Below are 21384 nucleotides of genomic sequence, written 5' to 3'. Positions count from 1 at the left end.
CAATAATTGGACTCATACTGTAAATGCAATTTTTATATCCTGGTATTTCTCATCTAACATTTTATCATAAGCATTTCCCAATGTCATTAACACTTTGTATAAATATTTTAATGCCACCATAATAATCTGTTGTATAGAGATAGCATAATTGGCTTACATATTTCAATAGTTACCTCTTGAATCAGCTCCAACTCTCTCTCTCTCTTCTCTTTCAAATAAACACAAAAACAAACATGTTTCTACACTGGTTTGTATGCTGATATCCTTAGGACTGGCTCCTAGAAATGGGCTACCTGAGTGGGAGAATGTGGGTACTTCTGGGAGCTTCCCAACCATCCAGATCCCTTCCTGCTGCCTGGCAGAGGACTGGTTTCATCAGGTGCCACCCTGTCCCTTGTTTTGGAGGCACATCCTCATGAGTTTAGGGACATCCGTGAATGGCTTTCTCCTTAGCAACTGTCACTTGCTTAAAGGTGGGAAGGTGACTAAGTCAGCTCAGTTCAGCATAAGGGAATGATCTGGATTCCATGCTTACAGGAGAGATTGGAGGGAGGGCCTCTCTTTCTGTCCCCCTCTCTCTCCCTTCCTCCCTCCAAGACCCCATCCAATACAGGGAGCCCAGCCTCAGGGTGCAGCCAGTGCACAGACCCAAAGGAAGTCAGGCTGTACTTGGAGCCTGCCTTTCTCTGTTCTTCCACTTCTAAGAGACAATGTATTTTCTATTGCTTAAGCCAGTTTGAACCAGAGTTCTCAGCTATATCCAAAAGCATCCCTCCTGACACTGAGGGTGTAAATGTTTTTTTTTTCTTTTTATCCTTGGACTGCATTGCCAAATTCTATCCAGAGTATAGAGATTTACTCTCCTCATTAGCTGTGTTCAACAAATATTTAATTTCCTAAAATTCCAAGGCCAATACTGAGTGCCAGGATACTGTATAGTAGTGAGCCAAGGAAACTGGGTGCTGCCCTCCCAAGGCCTTCAGTCCAGGAGGGAAGACAGACAGTAAATAACCAATTATACACTTTAATATTTAATGGTGGTTATGTAAGTGCTAGGGAAGAGGAGGGCAAAGGGTGCTGAGATCCCTGCAGGAAGGGACCATAGGCGTCCACCGCCCTGTTTTGTCCAGAGGATAGGGTCTCCAGGCATCGGCTTCTATAACGCAGCTGCAAACCCCTGTGCTACAGTTGGTCTCCTTGGCTCAGGCAGAAGACAGGAAAGCCACTGCTCCGGCTGCTCAGTAACTTCCTGGCTCTGTCCCAGCCCCAAGCTCTCTTCCTGGGGCAGCTATACAAGCCAGGGCTCAGAGCACTTGGTTGGACCTTCTGCCTCAGGCCTACCCCCTGAGGGAGTCTGACTTTTTAAAAGGACGTAGAAAGGGGAGGGAATATGGGGTTGGGAGAGGCACCACTCTGGCTGCTGAGAAATATAGTTCCCAGATTGCTGAGACTGGTCACCTGGTCTGTCCGCCAACATGGCACCTGCAGCCTGGCAAATTAAGGCTGACAGGGCAGATGAGTCAGAGCCCTCCTTTACCTTCTTTGTAGCTTTCTAGATAGCTCTCACTCACCCTGTGATGTGATCAGAGCCCCGGATTGTATTTCTCCACTCCCCCATCAATCATGCAGCTAATGGAAAGTCCCTCTGGACTTCGGCCTATGATGATGATCTTTTCTCTTGAGTTTCCAATTCTAGTGCCAGTTTGTGTGGGTTTTTGGGTATCTGCATGGTGTTTTGGTGGAAGGTGGAACAGGGCTTATCTGATACTGTGAATCTGCCATGGTATCAGTGTAATTTGCTCTTTATAGCACTTTGAGAGGTATGTAGGTATCTTCACAAGGTAGATGAGAAAACTGAGTCTCAGAGAAGTGTCCTACTCAAACAGGAAGTGGCTAGACTTGAACACAAACACAGTCTCCCGTTTGCTGATGTACATGCTCAGCAGCCCCTGCCCCTTCAACCCAGAGCTCATCCCAAGATGTGTGTCCATCCCTCAAGCTCTGGCTTTGCCCTGGGCCCCTGGGCTCTTTGAAAAAACTGGAAGGAAAGTGCCTATGATGAGAAAATCCACTCACTCTGGCCTAAATTCCCCAGCTGGCTGAACAGCTAAGGTGCAGAACCCCCTGACTCTCAAGACCTTAACTGGCGCACAAGCCCTGGGGTGAGAAGGGGTGAGGGACAGAATTCCTGACCCTGCCAACCTGGAAGCTCATGTTTCCTCATGAATAATGAATGAAACTGACAAGCACATGGTTTGACATCCAGAACTCTGCATTACACAGAGCTATTTTCTCATCTTCAGGCACCCAGGGATCACCTAAGAGACCTGGAGAACTTGAGGGAGCCCAGCCTACAGTCTATAGGCCACCTCCAGGGGTCAGGAGGAGCCAGACCCACAGCACTAGACCCAAGGACCTAGCCCCTGGCCTCTGCTCCAGGAGTCCTTATCGGGGAACCTGGGAGAGGTAGGAATCATGACATGGGATTAGAATGTGAACAGACTCTTCACAGGCACTTCTCTGGGCCTTGGCTTCTTCATCTGTGTTAACTAAAGGAGTCAGAGTAGGTCCTTTGGGAAAGTCCTTTAGACTGGGAGAGCTGAGTCTGTGACTTCGAGCTGGAGTGGGGTGGGAGGGCCCTCAGATCTGGGGCTCTCGCTGCTTATCTGGCAGCCAGTCTAGTTCAGGAAGGCCATGCCAGAGATCTAGACAGAGATGGCTACCCTAGACCTACAAGGATAGCTGGATAGCAGCTCCTGAACCACCAGACCACAGGGATGGGGAAGGAGAAGTGGCAGAGATGGGGGCAGACTGCTGAGGAGCCCCAAGAGGACACACAACACAGCACGTCACATACCGGTGGTTCTAAATAACTGGTAAATGAACCAAGTCCTTTCCATGAAAATCAATTCAGTAATTCCCCTGCTTCTGAGCAAGACTATCTCTTTCCTGGACTAGTTCATGGCAGCTAGAGAAGGGAACCCTCCTATGATCTCACCAAGTCACAGGGAGCTCACTCTGAAGTTCTCCCTGCTGAGTCCTGTCTACTACTACAGCAGCAGAAGACCCTGCCTCTCATTTTTCCTGAGAAAACAGAAACTACTGCCTCCTTCCCGCCACAATTCCAGAGACACCACCCAAGCTTTCCAGGAATAAACAGAGCGTTTTCTTTCCGGCCCTCAACATCTGGCCTCTCCCTGGGATCTTTCTGCCCCAAGGGTTCTGCAAACTTCTCCTCAATCCTGACAACAGCAGACCCCAGGCCCTGCCAGGGGCCCTGGATCCCTAGGTTCCTCTGACCCTGTGTTTAACCAGCTAATGAACCTTTTCTGATAGTCAATGAAGAACCCAAAAGCCTAACATGAACCCAGTCACTCATACTTCCAACAGGAAGGACCAACGAATCTATCACAGGTTGTTGGACGATTGGGCAAGAAGAGGGTGTGAATAATTGAAGCTCCTACCTCCCTTTCCCATCTTCTACCCACAGCAGACATCATTAATTCATCTCTTTCCCCAGAGGACAGATTCAACCTCAGGATCACTCTAAACACAGTGCTCCGAAACCAGCTGATGAGAATCAGCTCAGGAGCTGAAACTGACTTGCCATCTCTATTCCAGCCTGGACTTTTCATCCCGCTGAGCAGGAAATCAGGGCCCAGAATAGGAAAGAGACATATCCACGGCCACAAAGAATGCTGGGGACAAAACCGGAGTTCCAACCTGAGACCCCTAACTCCCAGACCCCACATCACCTGATAAGACTTGTTAGCTCCTCCCTCCCCACCCCTTACCTGAAATAAAACCCAAACTCACCAAATTGATGAATCTGACTGTAGAGTTCTGCATCACAGGGGCTGTGCCCCTTCCAGCAGCACACACCCTAGGGCATTTGCACAAGGCTTCACTGAACTTCTGCTGAGACAGCAGTCTCCAGAAAGGAGGTGAAGGCAATCAGGACAGACTCTCAGGAGGAGGTGATGTGATAAAAAGATCTGGAAGGGAAGAGTTGAGCTCAGAGGAAGAGCTAATGAAGACGTATGTCCTCAAGGGCTTCCTGTAGCTTGTGGAGTAAAAAGACAAAGTAGCTGTGGGACCTGGAGCAAATCACTTTAGCTTGTTCAATCAACCAACGAAATTGAACTCCTGGGTTCCTTAATCTGGCTTTAGGCACTTTAATGTCAAACTGCTGAAGTCCTGTAACCACAATTTTTAGGGCTGGGGATGTAGCTCAGTAATAGAGCCCATGCCTAATATGCATGAGGCCCCTGGTTTGATCCCCAGCACAGAGATGGGTGGGGAGGAGAGACAGAGAGAGAGAGAGACAGAGAGACAGACAGAGACAGACAGACAGAGGCAAAGACAGAGACAAAGACAGAGATTTGCTAAGGAGTTCTGGGCCCTGTTCTTTCTTCCTCCAACCTCTGACTACTGGGGTCTGGGTCCCTCCCTAGATAATGTGACATGCCAGAAGTCAGAATGGGAGGAACTCGTGACTCTAGTCCTAGCCATGTGACCCCGAGAAAGTCATTCAGCTTCTCTGACTTCCATTTCCTCTCTAAGATGAGTCTGATCACTACTTGCATTCTGCCCAATCCTCCTGGCTGGACTGGAGATCAGATGAACCAATGAGGAGCAGGAGAGCAGAGTGAGAAAAACATGTGCTCTGGAGGCAGACAGACTTAGGTGCAAATCTAGATCTGCCTTTCACAAGCCAGTGATGGAGCTTCTATATCAAACCCTGTGAGCTTACATTTATCACTAAGTGGAGATGACAACATGTGCTTTAGGAGACATTTTAGATAAAATATCATAGAATGAAGATTGCTACGTGCTTAATGAGCAATTGGTCAATTATCCAGTTATTACTCATAATGGTGCTTTGTACATGGTAAGCAATTGTCCAGGTGTTAGTTTCAATTCACCAGGTGCATCCACCTCAGGGGTGTCCCAGAAGTTACAGGATTACCTCCCACTGCAGCCCTGGGTACCCCAAGATGAGTGTGGATCAAGGTTCCTATACCTCTTTGTTGATGTGAAAGGGGCCCAGGAAGCTATACCAGCTTCAGCTCTTAAGCCTTTGCAGCATGCTGGGCCTGGCATTTGAAGTCCCCACCTCAACTCTGATCCAGCACTGGGACTGCCCACCACACCACCCTGTGCCAATCTGGGCCCACACGAGAGGCCAGTTCCTGCCTCCACAGAAGGGGAAGGGGGACGCTGGGCTCTAGCCTTTCCTTTCCCCACTTAGGGAGATGTGGGTGGTAATAGGGGCTGGGTATGTAGTGGGGGAAGCAGGCAGGACAAGAAAACATACCCCACCAGAGTGGGGAGCACATATTAGCTTCTCTCCTTGCTGTGCAGACCTCTGTCTCCAGAGATGATCCTAAACACACACACACACACACACACACACACACACAGAGAGCACCGAATTTCAAATAATGTGATTACACATAATATGGATCCACACAGATGATATACACAATCATCACGTGTTTACAGATATGCACACATGCCCCCAAGATACTCATCCATACAAAGGCACACAGAAGCACACATGGACAGTCAAGACAGCCACAGGCACTCAGATTCATACTTGTGTACACACCTGCACATACTCACACCCGCCTCCATTCCCTCCTCTTGGCCCCTGCCTAGCCTGAGGGACAAGGAGAGCCCCACCACTGTAGTGGCCAGGGAAGTGGGAAGCGTCTTACTGCAAGCTGTGAGCTCTCCAGGCTGAGGCACAAACACCAGCTCGGAGCAGGTGCTTGTGTGAGCTTGAATACAAACACACTCATGCAATCCAGCTCCCATTCCCATCCTCCTGGCCCCCATGCCTGCCAGACCAGACAAAGGAGTGCATTGGTGGGGTTTGTGGTGAGGAGATGAGAAAGCTGGCAGGGAGCAAGTGCTGTCACCATGGCTACCGGCTGACCCACTTCTCCTCCACCTAGGCAGGCCCACCCAGCCCAGGCAAGGTGGGGACAGGCAGCTTTGGGCAGGGTGGACCCTCTGCCACCATGCACAGGAAAGGGAGGATCTCTGAGGGTGTGGTGAGGGAGACTGAGCACCATCTAGGCTGGGTCCCATGTAGGAAGGCATTATAGACTTAGACATCCCTTGAGGGGAGGATACTGAAGACATTGCCCATGCAAGACCTAACTTCTCCCAGTATCCAGGCCTCTGGCCTCAGGGAGCCACACAGGACTAGATCCATCCTCAGTCACAGCCCTCATGCAGTGCTGATGTGGGGTGGTCAGCTCTGTGTCTCCAGGCCTGAGGACTCAGCATACTCAAGAGTGAAGCAGACCCGGGGCTGGATGAGCCCTGTCTCTGGTTTGAAGGAAGGTTCTGGAAGGTGAGACCTATCCCCTACCTCCAACGGGACTGCTAGGGGCAGGCTGTGCTTTCTTCTCTGGACAGAGCTGTCCTGTGCCTTCACGTAGCCAGGGGTCTCCCAAGAACATGGCTATGTGTCACCCTTTGAACCAAGGACTTAGAGGAACAACACAGCTGTCAGAGTCCTCAGTCTTGGGAGGAGACAACCTATAAAGCAAGATGAATTGCTTGTGCTTGACACTGTCAGAGCTCCCTATTTCCTTCATGACAAAGGAGAAGCCTCTTACCAAGGCTCTGGGCCCATATAAACCAGTTTCTGACTTGTTCTCCCAGGTCCTGCCTCTTGTTCCTGCTCTGTATTATGGTCACACTGCTTTCTTTTCATTCCTAGAAAGTACCACTTTGTCTTGTCTGCCTGGAATGCTCTTATCCAGCCTGTCCCTACCCCCATGCTCTATGGACACCACTTATCTCTCTGCCCTGCCTGGCTAACCCCTACTTTTCACTCAGTCCTAGTCTGAAGGTCATTTCTTCCCAGGCAAGGTTAGTCCCCTATCATGCTCCTCTAGAGCTATATACTGTCCTTGTGTGATGCCTGCTCCCAACAAAATGCTGAGATCTTACCCCCTCACACCCAAAATGTGGCCTTGTTTGAAAATAGGATCATTAAAGATGTAATAGATTGAGATCACACTGGATTAGGGTTCATTCCTAATTCAACCAGTGTCCTTCAGGAAGATAGCCATGAAACGGGAGAATGTCAAGTGACAACAGGGGCAGAGATTGGAGCCATTGCAGCAACAAGCCAAGAGATGCCAAGGATGACCAGTTGCCACCAGAAGCTAGGGGAGCAGCCCGGAGCAGATTCTCCCTCACAGCCTCCAGAAAGAAACAACCTTTCAGATACCTTGATCTCAGACTTCCAGACTCCAGAACTGTGAGGGAACAAATTTCTGTCATTTTAAGCCATCCAGTTCATGGTACTTTGTTACAGCAGCTCTGGGAAATAGACACTGTTGTTCTAACTTGCTCAGTGCCTGTCTCCCATACCCCATCCCATGGTTGTGAGCTGCTCAAAATTAGGAATCGTGTTGTCTTCACCTCAAATCCCTGGTACCTGGCATTGGAGTAGGGCTACTGCAGGGCTCTGTAAATATCTGTTGAATGAATGAATGGCAATCAAAAACATTAAATTAAGTGTTTGTAGCTGGAGAGAATTATGAGTCATTTTTATTTTCTTCATGGCATATTGTGTTTTCTAAAGTTACTACTTTAGAAAGTATATTAATGTTATAATGAAAAAAGCAGCAATATTTTTCTTTTCAAAACATACACTAAAATAACAGACTTTACCACCAGTGTGTGTTCATGAACAGGGAAAAGTTCTCTGCTACATGCTTGAAAACTGCTTTGTATTGATTAATTGACTTCTCCTTATGTTACTAGAGTGCCTTCCAGAGCCAGACTTACACAGCTTGAGCTCTGGGGCCCCTCAGGGTATGGATTCCAGGTGGGAAGGGTCCAGGCAGGACACACATGCTTCTCAGCCATCTCCACCATTCAGCGCCTTTCCTAGCTCAGTGGTTCTGCCCAGATGTGGCACCTGAGAAGACCACCCACTCTGGCCAAAATCCATACCCAAATAGAAGCAAAAACCTGTCCTCGATGAGCACATTGCCCAGTGCTTCTTGAACTGGAATGTGTACACAAATCACTGGGGATCTTGTTGAAATGCAGCTCTTTATTCCAAGGGTCATAGGTGGATTCTGAGGTCCTGTACTTCTCACAAGCTATTAGTAATATGCTGCTAGTCCATGGACCACCCAAGGCACTGAGAAGCAAAGAAAAAATACTTTGGTCATTCTGTGGAGGGAGTGAACACTTCAGCATAGGAGAGACCAAAGAAGGTGTCAGAAGGTGTGCTACAGAGCACCTTGGAAGACAGGTGGGATTTGAAGAGGCAGAAGTGGCTCTACAGGAACTACTGGGGAGGAGCAGACAGCAAATGGTGTGTTCAGAGGCTAGGGAACAGAGCTGAGCAGTGAGAACAGCAGGAAAAGAAACTGTGCAAGAGGAGACTGGAAAGGGAGGCTGGGAGGAGCCAATGAAGGGCTCTGAATGTAGGGCTAAGAAGTGTGGCTTTAATCCTGCAGGAGTGAAATCTGACAAGATTTAGATGTAATGTTTTACAGAGATCAATCTGACACCAAGTGCAGAATCAGAAGAAAGCTGACAGCAGGAAGAAAATCTGAGAGGCTGCTAGATCCATGCAGGTAGGAGGGTCTGCACTGCTTCAGATCTGACTGTGTGCAGAGGAAAGGGTGGTCAGGGATCCAGGTGGAATTAGAGGATTGCTGAAGGAACAAAGTTGGAGAGAGGGGAAAAATAGAATCCAAGGTGATTTATAGGAAGGATGGAGCTATGAAGTTCCAATGACAGAGCCTGGGGTCCCAGGGGACAACCTTTGCTTAAGGGGAAGGTGATCCCCATCTTAGTCACAAGTCTGAGATAGCACTGCAGCTTCTGCATGGAGGTGTAGGGCAGGTAAGCAGATCCACTGAGCTCAGGAGAGGTAGGTGAGTGGGTAGGTATTGAGTGTGTTCCTGGAGGGAAAAGTGGGGTGTAGAAAGGAAGAGGAATACCCAGAGGGGAGGGCAGATGAGGAAAGGGCAGGACATAGTGGATCCATGAACAGAGGGAGAATGGGCAGTTCAACACAGGAGGAGAGCTCAGGGAAGAGGCCAAGAGTATGCAGATGGCCAAGCTGGCAGCCTACAACACCCTTCTGTGGAGACCAAGGAGGGGCCTACTCTGGATGGAAGAAGCTGAGCTAGCACTCTGCTTTTGGGGGTGAGTGAAGCCCAGGACTGAGAGGGAGCACAGTTGAATGGAAAGCAGCATTTAGGCTGGTGAAGGGGGCTGGATTGCCAGGGGAAGGTCTGGGTTGTAGCAGGATCCCGAGGGCCCTGAGTCTCCTAAGCTCTTTTTTCAGCTCAGTCTTAGCATTGGAAGGACAATTTCCCACCCCCAGGCAAAGTACACCACCTGGCTGCAGAAGCCCCAGGGCAGAGCAGAGCTTAGGGAAGAGAGAATTCTTTGAGGCAAACCCTTATTCCTGGCAAGCACATAATTTATCATCCAACTGGAACCCTTTTGAGAGTGAGCAGGGACACCACTAACAATCACACCAGGACCACAGGCAGAGGTGTAAATTAGGACTGCCTCGGGCAAACCTGGCTAAAAGGTCACTCTGTCCCTGGGTCTTTAGAAAATACTCATTTAGTTCCTGCTGCCCCTTCCTAGATGGGGTGGGTGAACTGACAGACTGGCACTAGGCACAGGCAAGTTCATCCCTAGAGCAGAGCCCGGCCAAGGGGGTGGTGGGTGGGGCATTCGCTCCCTCTCCCTGCCGGCCCTGCCTGAGCAGACGACCCTGCTAGGGCACAGGCGGTAGCACCAAGGACAGCGGTTCCCTCCTGCCCGCCCCTCCCCGGGCCCAGCGGCCCATCCTCGAGGACAATCAATGTTTCATAGGAGGAAGGGGCTCCGGTTACCAGCCCCGCGCCAAGCCGAAAGGCTCCGCTCCGATTGCTGCACGCTCTGGGGGACTCTTGGGAACCCAGCACAACCGCACTCCAGCCCAGGCACAGATAATGTCCCTGGGGCCTCACTTTCCTACACCCCTCCACCCCCAGACCCCTTCAAAGCAGGCCATACACTCACTCTGCCATCCAGACATACCAAAGAACCAGACACACGGTGTATAAAGATGGCCATGTACACAAAACAGCAGGCACACACCACACCCAGCTCGAAAAGCCACCTAGACAGAGCATATATATACACACAGAAACACACAAGATAGTCGTTTACACATATATTACACGGAGATAGTAACCACAGACCCACACAGACATGAGGCCCCTACCACACACACACACAAACTCACATGCTGGGCCAGGGATTTAGCTCAGTGGTTCTGCCAACTGCCTCACAAGTGCAAGGTCCTGAGTTCAACCCCGGTACCAAAAACAAAACAAAAACAAGCTCACATGCTACACAAAAACTCCCTCCCAAGGAAGCTCAGACAAATCCCATGAGGATCCATTTGCCATAAGCATGTTACATAGACAAACGTGTTAGTGCGCGAACACACACAAACAATGCCTGCACAGAGACTCTTATCCACTATGGACATATAAAAACACACACCCAGGGCCAGGGATTTAGGGATTTAGCTCAGTGGTTCTGGTGCCTGCCTCTCAAATGCAAGGTCCCAAATTCAATCCCTGGTACCAAAAAAAAGAAAACAAAACAAAAACACACACCCTACTCTGGTCAGGCCCTCATCCCTCACTGTGAATGTGGGTCTGGGCAGAGGCAGACAGGCCTCCCTCCTTCTCATCTACTTGCTCTGCTCTGGCCCTGGTCTTGGGCCCTGTGGAGAAATCCATGTGCCCCCTGAGGCCTCCTGGGGTGTGCTGTCTAATCCCAGGAACAGGCAGTCTGTAGCACAAAGAGGTCAGTAAAGGGGGAGCATAGGAACAGGGACATTTGAGCGTCCAAAGCCTCTTGGCTTTATGGTCTCCAGGCCCCAGCTCTGGGGCATGCAGTGCCAGGGTCAGCTTCACCCTCACTGGTGGCTCCCAGGCCTCACCGATTCTCTAGGAACCCCTGGGCCTGCGTTGTACATGAGGACCAGAAAAGGTGTGGGGGTGCATCTCCTGCTCCCCCAAGGAGGGCTCCAGTCCTGGGCTCAGAGATGAGAGGGCTACCCCTATCCAGACTCTTCACTTCCCAGAGCCCACTCTTGAGCAGGTTGTGGAGATGGTGCCACAGATTCTCCTGTCTGCAGGACTGTATGCTAAATAACAAAGACAAAACAAAAACCCAAGCCAGGGCAGAAAGTGAGCAGAAGGGAGCAGGCCAGCAGGGCAGGGTGAGACCCCCAAATATGTCACATAGGTGGAAGGTACAATTTCAAGATTAGATTTCTGACTTCCCCGTGCCATTCCTACTTTTGCATTAGCCACATAACACTGTCATCTGTTCATCACCTCAACAATTTCTGCCAAATCCACATACTCCTGCACTGTAATGCACATTTTTTCTTTAAGGTGACACTTTTCACTTAAGGTACCTAGTTTAACAGAAATTGTGTTACTACTACAAACAGAAAGCCAATATTATTTTTAATAAATAGAATGTGACAGTAAAATAAACATAGAAAAAAAACAAAGCTACATTATTAAATTTTAGCTACATGGAGTTGTCAACCAAAGCTCTCAGCCTAGTTGGAGACCTCTCTGTTCAAAAGGGAAGGTAGCAAGTGCTGAAAAGTTGTGAAAGACACACCAGCCACTACACTGACACTTTCTCCCTGGGCCAACCTTGGATTTGCTAGAGTTGGGAGGGAAACAACCTTCTCACTATGTGAGATGCTGCTTGCTATACAATGGCAGGTCCATGAGCCCCTGGGAGTCATGACAGGTGGCACTCCACATGCTGGGAAACCACCCAGCTTGTCCAGCCTTTGCAGGCGCTGGACACAGCAGCCCACTGGCACCCTGTTGCTGCCACCCATTCTGTAGAGATTGCTCAGTTCCTTCCTATTTACAAATTGTCACCACACCATCCACCTTATATAGCCTCACAGCAGGAATTATCACCCCCATTTCTGAATGACAAAAGCTTACAAAGGCTCAGAGATTTATCCACAGTCACACAGAATAGATCCATGAATAGGAGACTTGACTCCCACTCAGATGCCTATTCTGTTCTATCTGTGTCCACCTGTCCTTCAGTTGGAATTCCTTGCTCTGGGCTGATCCTGTGCTGGGCAGTGGGAGAGAGAGAAGATGGTAACCTGGCCTATGAGACCCTCATAATCCCCAAGGGAAAACAGTAAGTAGCAGAGATAAAGCACTTTTACTCTGCAGTCACATTGCTGTTTCCCTAGTCTGTAAATGCCACCTCTCTGAGCCTCAGTTTCCTTGTCTGTAAAAATGAGGCAACAGTAGTAGCCCTCTTGTAGGATGTGAGGATGAAATGAAGTAACACATATGCAGTGTCTAGTGCAGAGGAAGTGCTCAAACACTGTTCATTTCTAGGGCATTACAAAGAACAGAATCAACAAAGGTGAAAAAGGTCTGACTGCAAGGAGTGGGGTGGACATGATGTGACTCTTCATTGAGGAAAGGATGTGAGTTAGGTATCAGAGGATCCATAAGATTTTGGTAGAGAAAATGGTTCTGACTGCTCATGTCTTTTCCTTCCCTTTCTGTTCACTCCAAAGAGAGGTGACGAAATTCAGGGTTTCATCTCCCCTTCTCTCTCCTCAAGGCTCTGAATTCCATGTGACGGGTTCCAGAGCCCTCCCTGAGCACTGCTGCCCAAGGAAGTGTCCTCTTTCAGTCATAATTGCAGGTCTCCTTTCTCCAGGTGCTGTCCACATGGAAGCCTGAGGCTCAGGTCCCTCTGCCAGCATTCATCTGGCACAATAAGGACCCCAGCAGATGCCATCCGAAGTACTTGCCCAGTTAACAAAGACCCCTCCCCCTTTTAAAAATAGGAACCAACGCCATGTTCCATGTCTGACTTGGTGATCCTTCCCAATAGGCTGCAATTGACTGCCCTTGACTCCCTCAGAGCCAATCAGATCCCCTGCTGCAACTTTGGAATCTGATCTGCCATGCCGAGTTGTTCTACCTCTGAATGTGTCTGAACTAAGGGACACAATATAGGAACTATGTCTGGCTTGGTGCCTGGAAAAGCAGAGAAAGTTCAGTCCGGGGTGACAGAGAGGCAAAGGCAGACAGCAGAGTATGATAGATAGATTCAACTCCTCTTGGCCTTCCAAGTTTCTCCTTCCCAAGGCTCGCACTCTTCTGTCCCCTCAAATCCCAGAAATCCCACATATACTTATAATAAGCCCTTCTTATTACTGAATCTGGTTTGAGTGGGTTTCTGTATGTAAGCAAAGACCTAATTAAGATAGAAAAAAAGCTGGGAGCCAGAGATGCAAAGATGAACAAGCCTGGAAAAAAACTGTAAATCAAGCACACCTATAATCCAAGCATCTTAGCAGGCTGAAGCAGGAGGACTGCAAGTTTGAACCCAGCTTGACAACTTAGTGACTTAGTGAGACCTTCTCTCAAAAGAAAAAGGGCTGGGGATGTAGCTCAGCGTAAAGGCCCTTGGTTAATAAAAACAAAACAAAAGACCCCAAATACCCGTGCCTGCCCCGAAGGAGCCTAGTCCAGCAGGAGACAGTAAGAGATGGAGGCGCCACACAGCTGTGGCAAAGGGAGGGTGGGCTAACATCCAGGAGGGGCAGAGGTCTGCACAGGCTTCCCAGCGAAGGTGGAAGCCCAGCCAGTTTTAAAGAGTGCAGGACATTTTCCATGGAGACAGAGGGGGTAGGGAGGCATCACAAGCGGAAGGAACAGTGCATACAGGTGCACAGAGGCATAGAATAGCCCAGGATGTGTGTCAGAGGAAGTGCCAGGTGTTCAAAGTGTGCTGCAGAAGCCAGGGAAATGGGGTGGACATGGACTCAGGCACAGATCATAAAGAGCTTTGAATATCATGATAAGAAGCTGAGGCCTTTTCCTGCCAGCTATTGGGGAGCTATTGAAGTATTTTAAGTAGCAGGGGGTGACAGGGTCAGTTCTGTGTTTTGAAAAGATTGCTCTGGGGCTTACGGAGAAAGGACTAGAAAAGAGAGCCCCAGAGACAGAGATGTAATTTAGGATCCTGCAAGCAAGTTCTGCTCTTTCATTAATCAACCAACTCCTTGTGGACCTACTATGTGCCAGAGTGAGGTAATGCAGGATTCCTGACCTACAGAGTACACAGGAGATCAAGATAGTGGAAAAGCAATGCAAGTATGTGAGTATCACAAAGTGCAAGGTCCTATGGAGGGGTTGGTGTGTCTGTGCGAAGGATATGTAGGAGCTAACAGGGCCCCAAGAGGGGGCAATGCATGCCAGGATTAGGGACAAGTGTGAAAGTCCTGAGCTGAGGGAGAGAGCTAATGTAGAAGATGATACAAAAGGAGGTAGGGACCAGATCACACAGGGATTTGGAGGCTGCATCACTGAGTCTGGATTTTATTCTAAGAAGTCCTGGAAGTCAAACATTTATCTTTAGAAGATCACTCTGTCTACAGTGTAAAAAATGAAACCAAGGGGGCAAGAATGGTAAGGTAAGGAGCCTAACCAAGTATGGGGCTGTCACCAATGTCCAGGTGAGCAGTGATGGTGGTCTAGAAGGGGCCGTGAGCAGGAAGAAGGTCCACGAACTCAGAGGTATTCAGGGAAACTGACAAGACTTGCTGAGGCTCGGCTGTGGGATGTGGGGGCGAGGAAGGGGAAGAGTCCAGGAGAATTTCTAGCTTCCAGCTTGAGCAAGTGGGTGGATGATGGTGCCAGTGATGAGCTGGAGACCCTGGAAGCAGAGCAGGTGTGGGTGGGGAGAGCTGGGGACTTGGGTTTGGGCCTGAGGCTGATTGTCTATGTCCAGAAAGCAGTGAGATGCTGCAGACCCTGAACCCAGAAGAGATCATTAAAGTTAGGCTAGCAAATGAGATGACCCGAGGGGTGGCAAAGGAGGGGATAATGGAGAGAAAAGAGAAGGCAGAACAGTTCTGAGGAATCTTGGAACTGCAGAACCTGTGGCAGAGTGACCAGGGGCCCTGAGCTTAGAGACTCAGAGCCATGAAACCCAAAGCTTACCTCCTCTCAGCTCCTGGAAGCTTCTGGCTTTGGTTCTCCATCTCATGGTAAGCAGGACACGCTCAGCAGACACTTCTCAGCTGAGGGTGCCCTCCTTTTCCTGTGTACCTTTTTCCCCTTGAGCAAAGCCAAGTTCTCCTTCAGGGCCAGCTCAGAGAGCTCCTTCTCCTGGGTGAAGACTTTCCTGGCCCAGGCCTGTGCTCTGTAGCTGGACAATCTGACTTGGAATCCCAAGCTCTGCCACTTGAAAACTGGGTGACTTTGGCCAAAGACCTCTTTCTTTATATCTATTCCATAGAGACAATAATTGTACCTAACTCATAGGGCTGCTTGAAGATGAGCATGGAGAGTGTTTAGCAGAGAAGGAGCAGACCATAAGCATTAAATAAGCATTACTATGATTAACCTCCCACCCACCCCTTGGGCAGTTAGTCAGGGCCTCCACTATTTACGTACTCCAGTGGGGAATTACTTGCAGGTCTGTCTTTCCCTGCCTCTTCCCACCCCTCAGTGATTTGTGGGCTTTGTATATGAAAGGGCCAGTGCTAAAAGAAAACATAGGATCTCTTGTTCAAAACTATTAAGATTTTCAAGATGGAGACAACAGATAATTAAACCAAATACAGAGTCCTTCCTTCTAAGTCCATGAACTCTTGAAACCCACTCTGCTCCCAACCCCAGCCAACCCTGCACCTGGTCCAGGGTAAGAATTAGCATCCATGCAATAAAGTAAAAAACCAACTGACACTGAAATCAGGCTTTGTGATTTCCACCTAGAATTTCACTTTATCCTTCTTTTTTTTTTTTTTTTTTTTGGTACTGGGGATCGAACTCGGGACCTTGCACTTGCGAGGCAGGCAGTGGAACCACTGAGCTAAATCCCCGGCCCCCACTTTATCCTTCTTACAGAGAGGTTAATATTAACCCATTTACATAGTAGAGGACATTGAAGTTCAGAGGTGGGGTGTGCCTTGCTCATAAACTGCAGAGTTGGGATGTGAACACAGACCAACCTGGTGCCAAATCCCTGTCTCTTGCCTTCTGGCTCCCCAGGGAGACTGAGAAAACTTGGCCCCAAAGGGGCTAAGCTTTGTCAACAAGGCTGAGATGGAGTTTAGCTCAGAGAGAGGGAGCTGGAGGAACTGGGACTGGCCCCCTTCCTCCTGGGACAAGCCACATAAACAACCACTCCCTGGGTACCAAAGCTGCTGCTACACAGGGAGAAGGCAGGAGAAGTCAAAAGGTCACTGTACAAAGGCTCTGCCTGAAATCCACAGACCCTATCCAACTTTCTGGAAATCTGACCCTATTTTCTCTGCTTAAAATCCTTTAGAGGATGACCTTTGAAGAAATTCCCACCTCTTCAGTAATTATCCTGCTAGATCAAGGAGGTCTGACCCAGCTGTCCCTGGGGCTGCTCACACCTTCCCTCCCCATGACATCAGGCCCTAGACACATGATTCCCCTTCTTCATCCTCATCTCTTTGCTTCCTCAACTCCTTGGTATCCTTCATGCCTCAGCTAAAGTGTCACTTTCTCCAAGATCCCTTTCCAGACCCCAGAGGACAGGTGATGGATTCGGAGCCTCTCCAAGTCCCTCCTTTCAATGCCTGTCACATGTGTAATTATCTGCTCTATGGGTTGTGACCCTGCTAGAATGACAACTCTGAGGCAGGGACCTACTGGCTCATAGAGCTTGATGCATTCTCAGTACCCTGCAAGAGGCAAGAAGGCCCTGAATTCTTCCTCCTTTCTCACCACTCATCCCTGACCCTTCGTTTCTTGTCCAGGTATCTTGAGCTCCAAGTGTGAAGAGCCCAACCTTGCATGGGGAGGAGAACCAATGTACATTAAGTACCTTCTACCTGCAAGCCATGGGGTGGGTGCTGTGCATCGGGTTACTGCATTTCATTTCCTAATCCCTTTTCAGATGGAGTGGGCTGCTATGGATGCAAATTAATCCTATTTTCCAGAGGAGACTGAGGCTCAGGAGTTTAAGCCACCCCCTGAAATGGCAACAGGATGAAAACAGGACAGAGGATGTGTCTGTCTGATGCCCAAGTCTAGTCTCTTCTCTGCCCCAGACCTCACACCTCTGTGACTCACCATCCAGTGCCAGCTCGCCTCCACCCAGAGAACATTTGTTTCTAACCCACGCCCTCAGTCCACACCCCCAGACCATGAAGCTCTTCTTGAAGGTCAGCAGTCCACCAGTGTGGGAGATGGCCTCCCTGTCAGTGCGAGAGGCCAGTGTCAACGTCTCTCCGCCCCTGAGTCAAAAAAATGCCAATGTGGGAGAGACATCCCCAGGTCAGCCGAACAGTACTGGGGGAGGTACCCTCATTGTCAGCAAGATGCCAGTATAGGAGCTGCACCCTGCACCCCAAGTCAGCAGAAGGCCAGGAGCAGAGACACCGCCAGTCAGCAAAAGGACTGTGCGTGAGACACTTCCCACACCCCCTCTGCCTGGGCCCATAACATGGGTGGAGGTGCAGAGACAGTCCTCCGAGGTGGGGCTCCCAGGGTGGGAGGAGGCCCTGGAGCTGCTGTTGCTTGGGGAGAAGGCTGTGGCTGGGGAGTGGGGCAGACTCAGGTGAGAGTTCTTACATGGCACTAATGAAATCAACCACTAGTCTTCCCCCCTCTCCCCAGGGACCCTCCAGGCTTCAGCTGATGCAATGCCCAGGCTAGATAATTGTTTTCTTTCCTCTTTAAAGGGCCAGCCACTATTGTAGCTGCAGATATCACCTAGACCCCTGACAAACCCCACTGAGCACAGCACCTGGGCATGGAGAGGAGGAGTCCAGAGAGTAGCAGCTTCAGCCCTGGGCTTGGCAGAATAAAATCTAATTAATGTCCAGAGACCAGAAGGGTTGGTGAGCAAGGAGGGAGACAGAATAGCTAAGGCAGTGACACAGACCACATGCCCCGAGAGAAGGGACCATGGTCCCTAGCACCTGGCTCTTGCATATCTGCCCCAGCAAATATTTGGCCTGGGGGTTGCTTGAGAATTCAGGAGATATCTTCTGGGTTCTCCTGATTGCCAGGCACTGGGCTTAGCAGCTCCAATCCACCATTTAATTTACTCCTACTTGGTAGGACTGTTTACTGAAAGAAGCTCAGAGAGGGGAAGTGATTTCTTTAATATCACATAGCCAGAAAGTGGCAGAGCCTGGGTTTGAAGCCAAATATAACTGACTCAGGGCTTCATATCCTGTAAGTGTAGAACCCCAAGAAGTGCCTAAGCCAGGTAGCTGCACACAGAGAGAACAGAAAAGGGGTCTATGGACCCTAAGCAAACTCCAAAAGGTCTGGTGCTTGGTTTAAGCACAGGGTGCATGGGCCACCTCCCCGGTAGGCCCTTACCCAACTAGAGAATGCCCCATTAGGCTGACCACATCCCCCTAGGGACACTTGGCAGCTGCATGATTGCAGACTAATTGGTGCCTGGCAGCAACTAAGAGAATGGCTTGTTAACCTCTTAGTGCCTAGTCCCAACCCAGAAACCCCCTCCTCCTACAGTTCAGCCCCAACCCAAGAACCTCAGACTAGAGAAGTCATTATGTGTAGAGCCCAAGACTGAAGGGATAGTAGCCTCCCTCCGCACACCCAGGCAACACCCTGGGGCTAGGTTTGGACAGTGACACTCATCCAGGTTCCTGAACCCTGAAGGGCCACTTTCAAACTGTCCCCAGGGGGCAGTGTCAAACAGTGTCCTCCCATTCTCTGGCCTTAGGTAGGACATTGCCCTCCCGAGTCGAGGACCACAGAAGCTATGGGCCCTTGCTGAGCTTCCAGGCCCAGCATACAGGGAAGAACCCCTATTCCTCAGAGCTGGGTTGTCCAGAGAAGGTGATGGGACATGGGGTCCAGGCAGCCAGGAGGCCAACCAGGGAAGATACACCATGCCTGAAGGACAGGGTGTCCAAGTTGTGCACCAAGGGTCCCGCCAAGCCTCCCTAAACCCTGGGCTCCCCACCACACCAGTGACTGTCTTTCCCAGCTTCCCCAAAGCGCTCCTCTTCCCACCCCTGAGCACCATGAGCACCCCCAATCTTTTTTTTTTTCTTATAGAGTGGAGAATGCTCTGGGCCCACAATGGTGTCATGCTGGGAGGAAAAAGTGGCCGCTTCTCAACCAGGGCACAGGCAGGAGAGAGAAAGGCAGGCTGCCTTCCAGCTCTCTTTCCAGGAGGGATTTTAAGCACTTTCCAAAAATGCCATGAGAGGCCACGCTGTTGAAGACGAGGCCCCCAGGTACTCTGAGCAATACCAAAGAACTCAAGTCTCGGGGTCTCCTTCCCCATTCTCCAGGCTTCCCGAGCCCCCGCCCCCTCTCATACCTTGGCCCCCGCCCCAGAGCCCCGCACGCACCGCGCGCGCTTCCCCAGCCCCCGCCCCCCCGGCCCGGCACACTCAGATGCCGACGTTGCGTTTCGCAGCCGGAACCCTCCCTCCCCGCGCTCCCCGCACCACAGCCCCCTCCCCACTTCCACTCCCAGGCGAGCAAGGCCTGCCGACTTACCGGGAGGTGGGGCCGGCGTCCAGATCCGGAGGGGGCTCCGCAGGCCGAGGCGGCTCCCCAAGGCGGGGCAGGTGCTGCCCTAGGACCCCGCCCCGCGGACCCAGCGGTAGGCGCGGCCGGGCGGGCGGCACGGACTCGGAGGGGTTAGGGACGCGGGGCGGGGAGGGGCGGTGAGGGAGGCTCACGGGGGCATCGCCAGCCACTGGACTGGGCAGCTCCCCTCCGACTTGCGTGCGTTCCCGGCTCTGCAATCGCCAAGGTGCTCAGCAGCCGCCGGGTGCAAAGCCCCAGCCCCGGCTGGCGGGAGGCAAAGAGGGAGGCGGGGCCTTGGTGGGCGTGGTCTCTGTGGGTGGGCGGGGCCATGTGAAGGGGTGGAGCCTGGGAAAAGGAAAGCGTTTGCGGGGGGTTGGAGGTACTGTACCTACGCAGAGCAGGCCTCAAGGGGGTGACCCTCTAGAGAGCAGGGAGTGGCCCTCAAAGGAGCGGGTCTGGGGACTCCTCGAGCCTCATCTCTGTCCCTAGGACGCTCCTGCCGCCTGCCTGGCCACCCCTCTCTATCACTACCCCTGGCATCTATTCTTTCCCATCCTTCTCTTTGAGGCACCTCCCAGGGCCTCATTGGCACCGCGGTGCCTGGTGCACTACCCTGGACCAGATCCACAAACGTCAGATGATGAGAGGAGGAGAAACGACTTGCAATCGCCAAGTCCATTTTACAGGTGAAGAAACGGAAACTCAGAAGCAAAGACTTGTCCGAGTGTTTGCTGTGAAGGAAACGACCTCACAGTGTCCTTTCTGGACAGAGTAAAAGGATAGAGTGTTCCGCCTTGTAACCTAAGTCAACCCCCGCCTTCTCCTAGGGCAGTAGTTTTCAACCTGAGCCAATTTTGTCCCCTGGGAGACATTTGACAATGTCTGGAGACATTTTTGGTGTTCACAACTTGATGGGGGGGGCGGGGTCCTGGCATCTAGTGAGAAGAGACCCTGGACGCTGGAAGACTTCTTCCAATGCACCGGCCAGCCAGACACCAAAGAACTATCAAGCCCCAAAACGTCAATGGTACCGATATTTTGAGGAACCCTGTTCTAGGACTTAGCAACTGCTTAAACGAACTCCTAAGTGGATGACATGAGTCCTGAGCAGCTAGAAACGTGAGGACACTGTATGAAGTCTCACTTCGGGTCATGCCTACTCCCCACTTGCTGGTTTAAGCTTGGTTAGGACTAATCATTTCCACTCTTGGGCTCCAGTATTCTTCATTTCACTCATTCACAGAGAGAACAGTATTATTAATATTTGCTGGAGGCTGGTAAAGCAAGCAGGCTCCTTGCCAAGGGCATGAATTAAAATGTGTGTGGGGACTGGGAAGGTAGGAAACAAGGGAAACTGTTGGGATTAAAGGGCCTCCTGGCAACAGCGAGCTGTTTGTTCCACACTCCCCTCATTCTATCTCTTTCTTTCTCACCTAGTCTGTGAGAAGGGTAAACTGAGGTCTGGAAATGCAGAGAGCCTTAAACTGAGTCTCATAGCTGGTCAGAGGTGAAGCTGGTACTCATGATTTTATTTACTAATTAATTGAAATGTTATCTGTTCTACTCCAGGCCTTGCCCTAGAAATAGGGCCTGTGTGGTGAACAATTGCTCTGGAGCTGGTGGTGGTGGGGTACATTTGGGGAGGCGAGGTGGGGGCCCAGGAAGTATCTGGGATAATGGAAGGGTAAAGAATGGGGAGAAAAGATCTAGCATCCTCTATGCCCTTGCCTTGCTTTTGTTCAAAGAT

General features: G+C 50.5%; 1 protein-coding gene across 7 annotated transcripts in view; it reads right to left on the bottom strand.

Annotated features, from left to right (window-relative positions):
* Rims3 (regulating synaptic membrane exocytosis 3) overlaps positions 1 to 19927 on the bottom strand; it is a 39069-nt gene extending 19142 nt beyond the window's left edge. For 6 of the 7 annotated variants that reach the window (XR_001182787.3, XR_015452719.1, XR_206363.3 and 3 more), the window contains exons 1-2: positions 19605 to 19926; positions 3817 to 3995 (exon numbers count right to left, since the gene is read on the bottom strand). The gene's annotated coding sequence lies outside the window, so the exon portion shown is untranslated. Of the gene's footprint in view, positions 1 to 3816; positions 3996 to 19604 lie in introns of all 7 variants that reach the window. The other variant, XM_013068193.3, reaches the window with a different exon arrangement.
* Between the last annotated feature and the right edge of the window lie 1457 nt (positions 19928 to 21384).

This window comes from Heterocephalus glaber, unplaced genomic scaffold (genome assembly GCF_053883595.1).
Source record: "Heterocephalus glaber isolate CG9 unplaced genomic scaffold, H.glaber_assembly_v1.0 deba00001452, whole genome shotgun sequence".
NCBI lineage: Eukaryota > Metazoa > Chordata > Mammalia > Rodentia > Bathyergidae > Heterocephalus > Heterocephalus glaber.
The sequence above is the reverse complement of the archived record's forward strand: the minus strand, read 5'-3'. Positions and strand labels throughout refer to the sequence as shown.